Source organism: Eschscholzia californica, unplaced genomic scaffold (genome assembly GCF_041429995.1).
Source record: "Eschscholzia californica isolate CP2 unplaced genomic scaffold, dmEscCali1.0.p SCAF_2, whole genome shotgun sequence".
NCBI lineage: Eukaryota > Viridiplantae > Streptophyta > Magnoliopsida > Ranunculales > Papaveraceae > Eschscholzia > Eschscholzia californica.
This window is the reverse complement of record NW_028238309.1, coordinates 39,709,781-39,717,863: the sequence shown is the minus strand read 5'-3', so window position 1 is coordinate 39,717,863 and position 8,083 is coordinate 39,709,781. Positions and strand designations below refer to the sequence as shown.

Here is an 8,083-nt window from a genome sequence, read left to right as displayed (position 1 = left end):
ACGGTTCTTCCTAGCCGAATAGTAGGTGACCCCGACTGAGGGCGTATTCAGTCGTGATCTTGGTAAGCTAGAAGAATTATCTTGCTATATTGCTTTGCTTCGTGTGCATATTGATATCTCTGTATATATGTAACACTTATAACTATTGATATATTAAAATGTTGATTTGTGTGGTGCGGGTAGGATGTCTAGGTATCCTACTGAGCTGACCTTCGGGTTATCTCATTCCTATTTGTTGTTGTTCAGTTGCAGGTATTGGTGATCCGGAGTGACATAGTTTACTTCGACGGTTCACATTATGTAAGATTCTAATTTCTATTATATTTTCAACATAATCACAACGTTAATATTATATATGTATCATCTAGAATATTTAGGATCGTTCTCTCACTTTTTTGCGATTGTACACATGTAAATAGTATGCACATTATCACTTTTTTATTTGATGCTATTGTTATTTAGAAGTTTGTGAGATATGTATGAATGTTTGACAAGTTTTTCCAGGTTTGATATGTTCAATTTATAGAGGAGACTCTGTCCAAATTCAGTCTCTTCTGTGAACTATTCATAAACATGAATTCAAGTTGTTTTCTCTTTATGAAAACTATTTTGGGTTACATATTTTCCGAGCATATTTTCAAAAGGTTTAAACTATATTTGATTTTCCGTTGTGTTTGTTCTTGATTTGTAACCCGTGATGAGAGTTTTGGCTTGGGTTTATATTTGAAACTGGTTTGAGTTAGTATTAGACCGAGTTTCTTTTATAAACTGTCGGGCAAACCGTGATTCGGAACACGGGGCGCCAAAGTTGGTATCAGAGCATGAGTACGTGCATTGGGCCGACTGGCATCAGAATACACTTCTGTGCATTAATGGGTGAGGCAACTAAAATTACCAAGGCTTGTTAAATTCGTAAAAATTTCAAGATAAAATATGAAAAGATAATAATGTTGTTGATTTTATTTTGTTTTATTTGAGATTTTAAGATTTTGATTTTATCTTTGCTGACTTTTATGTGCTCAGCACATCTGAGTCAGGCCTACGTGAAGGTCCCACTCAGATATCATAATGTGAGTAAGGTTCCTTTAACGGTAGGTCACTTACATTGTGATTTTGTTTGCCGAGCACATTGCCTGCAGAAGATAGTAGTAGCGATCAACCGAGCATTATTGAGGTACGAATTACATTCATATTAGGCTTAGGTTCATCTCATTGGTTGGTTGTAAATGGACTTTGTGACTTCGAGTTACTCGCAAAAAGGAATACTTGGTGGAGGGCTTACGTTGGTTAGTCCTTTCCTTGATTGTGATGAAGGTGGTATAAGAGGACAATCAAGAATTGATAAGAGGTAGAAAATGTTGGGCAAGGGCGACATATCGATGTTGTGAAAGTACCGAAGGAAAAAGTGTCTGAGGAGGTTAAGTGTAGTCGGCTCTTGACAGTATACAAGTCCCCAAAGATCGACAACCAGGAATGTTAAGAAAATTACAAGATGAACACCCTTTTGGAGAAGAAACATTCTTGAATGCCATGTTACTTTATTGGCTTAGGATATATCGGTTCATTTAGGACAAGGATAGTAAACTAGTAAGCTAATCTCCATAGAAGGACAATTTGGAAATTTGCAACGACTCAAAGAAACCGAAGCAAGAAATGGTGCTAACGACCAGGTGTCCAGCGACAATAACCTAGGGCATCAGTCAAGGAATAATATGCGTGGTCAACTTATCTGATATGGATGAATTTGTGGTAAAATTTTGTGAGCCTAAGTCACTCGAGCAGGTGATTCTCATATGAAGACATTGCCAGGAGTAATTAACCTAGGTGAATCGGTAATATGAGAAATGCTATCGAGTAATGAAGAAGCTACAAATTGAACCACTAAAGAAGTATTGTGATCACAATGGTGCGAAAACATCTCTACGAAGGATTAACTAGATGAGAAGATGAGTCGGACCTTTTGTGTTATGGACCTCATGGTCAATTATGAGTTTCGATCAGATCAATTAGAGAGAGTTGAGGTTGACTGTGATCGGTTTTGTTTCGAGCATGTATTGTTTTAGTTTGATTACAGATAAATATGGTCTGGTTGAAAGAAAGTTATATGATAGAGACACATATCTTTTATTGACTATAATTTTTGTGGTGAGACTTAGGGGCATCGGACAGATAACCTTATCGATAGAGACTACTTCACTGAATGGTAGTTAGTCACCTACAAACTATAGATGTGTTGGTCTTCAAGTTTGTATATGTGGCGCAGGTGTTCGTTATGTCTCGGCCTCTAGAATAGTTGTCAGGATATAACCAGTGAGAGGGATAGTTCTCAGGGTCAGTGGTTATAGGCCACCTATTTTCCCTTGGTTGCTCTATATATGAAATGGTATTCTCAAGTTATATATTGACTGACGATATTGAGTTCGATTTTTCTGAACAATATATATTTTTCATATAAGACTATTATGGTTTTCGTTGACAACAGTTCTGTTTAGAGATTGAGGGATTATGGTCTAGAATATTCTTATACTACAAAGCTAATTTGTATGGTCGAATTATATTGGTGCAACAAGATACTTCGATATTGGAGGTTATAGATTGAGAAATTGTTGGTTATCAGAGTATCTGAGGTTCTCAGGTTATTGTAGAATGATTCTCGAGGGTTGGTTTCTTTATGACTTGTATAGATGTTATAGCGGTCTTCCATTTTATTTTATCGTGTTATAGACAACGACTATATTTTTTTTCGGGATTATAGTGTCAACACCAAGATTGACTTGTATATATTATAGATGTCTTTATTCTTTATTTTCTTATATTATGGACATCGGTATTTTCTTATATTATCGAGAATGGTATTTTCTTAGAGGATGTCTTCATTTTTCTTTATCTCTTCATATCAGGGATAATTATTGTTACAAAATATTATTTTCAAAGTTGGAAGAGGAAACATATGTGTCAGCTTATTCTATGGTTGCACGTATTACTGTTTAACCTCATTTTCACTTCATAATATTATAGTTCTATAGAAGAATTCGGGATATGAAGGGTTGGATCTAGTTTGTTTATAGAGTTTAGCCAGATTGATTTTTGTTAGATGCGTTGAGTTTGTGATTTCAGAAATGTTATAGTTTCTCTCAAGTTCAAAGTTGGTACATAAACTAGACAGAAGAATAGACAAGGTTGGTTAGCTATCTTCCTAGCATATGGTCAGATTTTGAGCATCGTAGTGGCTGATTCGAATGAGATGGCGAGATCACTTATCGAGGGTTCATGTCATTGTCCTATACATTGTCAGATTCCTCGGATTGTAGCGTAGACTTTATTCTCATCATAATAAAATGGTTTGTATTTTTCTTTGGAAGTTTGTGTTCGTCATCATTTACAGATTTGATTTATAGATCTTCTTAGATCAGATTGGCAGAGAGGATAGAGAAGTTTTGTTGTTCATTGACGAAGACTCTCCAGTTCTAGGGAGAACTTTCTTCTTATGCAGAGTGTCATGATGGAATAGTTCAGGAGATTCTGATTTCGGTGAAGTACCATTACGAATAATGGAATCCTAAGAAATTTAAGAGTTACAGAAGTCTGGGTTCGAAACAGATTATTTTCTTGCACCAATTTTTGTGACGAGTTGTGTTGACATTGGTAATGGTCGTTTCAGTTTTTACTCTCTTCGAATTTCGAGGACGAAATTCCAATTAAGGGGGGTAGTATTGTAGCGCCCTGACTTTCGAGTCGGAGAATCGGACGAGTTGGAAAGTTGGGCAGAACTAGTCGTTTATTTTGATATTTGGCTTTGAATGGTTATTTGGTTGAGCTTGACCAATTCGTCGGAGAGAGATCGAGAAATCAAGAATTTTGATTGGTCAAACGAAAAGATCGGACATGGTTTAGCTATTGTTTCGTGTTCGATAATTTTCTTACGTATCGAAATTTAGCGGGACCATATAGTTTCTTCATAGTTGCTTGTGGGATGAAAAAGAAAGAAAAAGACTAAATTAGGGGTTGAATTAGTAAGATATAAATGTAGTGGGATTTATTTATGATGGATATATAAACTAGGGGTTGGAATGCAATTATTTACATGGGCACTTTAGATGCTGACACATGGCATTGTTATGGTTTTTAAAAGAAAACCAACCCCACCTGTACTCTTTTCTCACCTCCACACTTATCCACCCAACACGTCACTAACCCAAACAGCCACTTCATTTTTCTTACAATTCTCATTTTCCAAACCATTATCATTTTTCAAACCAACAGAACAACCGAGTGAATGAATGGGTTTTTGTCCGTGAGTTGGTGGTTTGATTTCAGTCGTCGATTTCTTTGCGCTCGGTTGTCGGAATTCGATGAAATTTGTTCCAGGTAATTGTATTCGACTTGTTCTACATATCTATCCGTTCAGAATTTTCAATTTCGTCAGTATCTGGTGGATTTATGATGGTTATATTGGTAACTATATAGTTATACTAATTTCAATTGGGATCATAATTTGGAGCTATTTATACGATTATTATTCAATTTCTTCGAATGATTTACGTTCAGGATGATGTTTAGGATATTATAGACTATTCTGGGGTGTTCATATATAGACGAGTTGTTGCCGAATTATTTTACGGCTCAAATTTGATATTTGGATCAGTTTTTATAATGAATTGGAATAGAGTTGGTTACCTGAACCTTGCCGTTAACATAAATGGATAGGTTGAGTTATGGATTCGTAACATTAGGTTCATTTTATGATTTGATAGTTCAAGATTCATAGAATTTGGTTCGTTATATAATTTGTCAGCTTATGGGGTATCGGAAATGTAAAATAGAGTTTGTGGGAAGTTGGTTGGTTAATTTGTTTGTATTTCAGTTATTCGATGGGACGTCCCAGTGATCTCTTTAGTGCCGATAGGACATTTCTAGTATAGTTTCATTCATTTTATGCATTCTTGCTCTGCAAGAGGACTCTTGACAGTTATGTAACTGTCAAATGACCGTTTTGCCCTTTCATATTTCAGTAGTAATGAACTGCAATAGGGAGCTCGAGGAGAAGTGGAGCTTAGGCAGGAGCACCATTGGAAGCGAAGAAGAGGTAGGATCCTATGAATCTTACTTGGAGCACGGGTATTGATGTGACATGAAAATGTCACATTTGGAGAGCCTAACTTAGACTAATTAGTCCTTTTCGAGTGTTATCAATAACATTTTATGTGTTTTTCTTGTTTAGGTACCATATTTGGAGCTAAACATGGAATTCGGAATAAAGGGAGCGAATTATCGCTATCATTTCATGTGCCCAAAATGAGAGAAAAGGACTTCAAGCAAATCATATGAGAAGAGGAGTCAAAGACGAGTCCGACGGTGAAAACGGAATTCAATTCGGAGTTCGGACGGGGAAGTTACAAAAGAAAGAAGCCAAAGTCTTTCCTTGAAGGCACTCCCCTTGATTTCTAGATGAGAGCCAAAGCCCAACCCATAACCAAGAGCCCAAAGAAGAGAAAGCAAGGAAGATTTCTATGAGCACCTCTTAAAGAAGTCTAAGTCAAAATAGCCCAAGACTTAGTCAAACTTGACTAAGTCTAGGGTTTGGGTATACACAAGTTAGAGAAAGGGAGAGGCACTATTGATCTTCTTCCCCAAAACAAGAGAGAGAAAAAGAGGCAAAGAGAGGCTAGGGTTTGGTGTTCTTCAAGTGCAAGAGTTTGGTTAAAGAGAGCAAGAGAGAAGAAGAAGGAGCCGGCCAAGCTAGGTCGGCCATCACCTAGGCCGGCCTAAGCTTGGTCGGAACAAGAGTGTGCTCGGGACGGACGGGAGCTTCTCAAGCTCGGGCTGCTTCCAAGGGACGTGCACAGGAGCACGGTTGCTGGTACGGGAAACCTTCACGGAGCAGCAGACCGGCAACAACGAACAGCAGCTCGAGTTGCTCGGCACAGCAGCAACAACAACGTGCTGCAAACGCGACCAGCTCGGGTATAGCATGGGACGGATGCGACCAGCAGCTTCCTTCTCATGCACGGGAAGCTTCCAACACGGCTGCAGCTCGGGTATAGCACGGGACGGCCTAGGGACAACACTCTTTGGCCCGGATCTAAGGTCTTTTGGCCGGAAATCATGTATTTGGCCGGATTTCTTCCAACTTTGGCCGGATTTTCTATGGTGTTCCGATCATTATCTTGGTCTAAAACCATAGGGCTTTTACTCCCCATGTCTTGATCTATCTTCCCATGTAGTTTGATTTGATTTTGGATGAAAAATCTCTAGAGAGAGAAAGCTTGGTGAAGCTTTAATGGTGGATATTCTTGAGATGGAGAAGATGATGATGGGTGCTATGGGGAAATCTGATTTTTATTCGGGGACACCCAAAGTTCACTATTAAAGAGAAATCCAAAAAATTGCTACGGGGAGATCGACTACACTTAGAGACTCATTTTTCTAGACGAACCTAGCCTCGAACCACATCGAAAAAGGGGGATTTCTCATCATCTTCTTTTCATTTATTACTTATTCACCATGTTTAGCTAAATCAAGTGTGTCGATTATATGAGATGAAATGTGATAAATTCGTGATTATGTTTAATATGATTTCATGTTTTGATTATGAATTGATGTTCATTTGATTCGATTATCGTTTCGATCGTATTTTCATGTGTCTTGTCATGCATTTCACATAGTTAGGCGACTAGACGACGATTTCGATGACTCGGGATTAACCGATTTGGGATGTTTATTTGACTAAGTATAATTTCCGGATATACGTAGTACTTATAGACATCACCTTAAGAGTCGAACATCGCTTGTATTTGACACATTAAATCGGACAATACATAGTTGTAGATTTATCATTACGGATTCCCGGATATCGATACATGAACTCTCGTATTCGGATACTCTTGAAGCATGATTTGAATGTGATGATTGGCTTATTATTTGTTTACATGTGAGTCTAATTGTCTTCGTCTAGTTTTATAAACTAGAAGCCTCGATCTTAATCGTCTAATTGACATGAAGTTCGATAATGTGTACTTAGTTGATAATCGATACTTAGTGACGTTTGATCGATTACACTTAATTGGACATATTATGCTTATTAGTGTCATACTTGTTCATTCTCAATCCATTAGATAGTGTGTGTAAGTTTGATAGTCGATGCCTATTGATTGTCATTTCATGTTGATTCTATAACCTTATTGTCATTCATGTATTATAATTAGATATTTCATGCTTTTATTGAATTATTAGATGAGATATGCCTTTTAGATCTTGAATGATAGTGTAGGAAATTAGTTTTATATGATAGTCAATCATACATTCTTGATTTTGAATTGTGTTATTAAAGAATATCTTCCGAAATCTAAATAGTTCATTATGTTAGATTTCGAGTTATATATGACACCTAGGATTGTCAATGTGGGTGAAGTTAATTACATTTTCATGCGAATAAATACATAGTATTTGTCATTGTCAATCTTGTGGATCGAAGTATCCGTCTCACTTAACTATTGCCCGAATCAACTCTTGCCGTCTCCCGACTCTTGTTCCTCCGACTCTTCTCTCGAATCTCTCTCGCCCGTTTCACTTAGATAGTTTAGTTAGTTCTTTTTGTTTTCTTATTTCTTGCAAATCAAATCAAATTTATGAGTGGGGTGTGTGTGTGTTAGTCTAAGTTAGCTATTGACATTTTGATTACTGGGCTAAACTCGCCGTCAATATCTGAAATTGCCTACTTATCCCTTGGGACGATACTCGATCTTATTATAAATACTATAACTTGACCCCGTATACTTGCCGGAATAGACCTATTTTTAGGTCTATCAAGTTTTTGGCCCGTTTCACCATTATATATATATATAGTTAGTCATTTTCTTCTTTTTATACTTCTCTAGTTCAATTTATGATATGATATGGTATGATATGTATGTATGTGGTGTGCTCTATGTTATGGATGTTTCTCTTTTAAAAACAAATTGGTTTTTCTGAAAAATAATCACATGGAGGCGGAATCGCTTGATCTGTGTGATCGTTTTGTGTGAATTGTAAACACATGGTGGCGGAATCGCTTGAGCTGCGTGTATAACATGGAGGCGGAATC

General features: G+C 37.1%; 1 long non-coding RNA gene across 1 annotated transcript; it reads left to right on the top strand.

The window, feature by feature from the left end:
- The first annotated feature begins 5,597 nt into the window (after positions 1-5,597).
- On the top strand, positions 5,598-6,592 carry LOC147557839 (uncharacterized). The gene is made up of 2 exons (XR_015234208.1): positions 5,598-5,969; positions 6,045-6,592. It is a non-coding gene; the product is annotated as an uncharacterized LOC147557839 (long non-coding RNA).
- Positions 6,593-8,083: the final 1,491 nt, after the last annotated feature.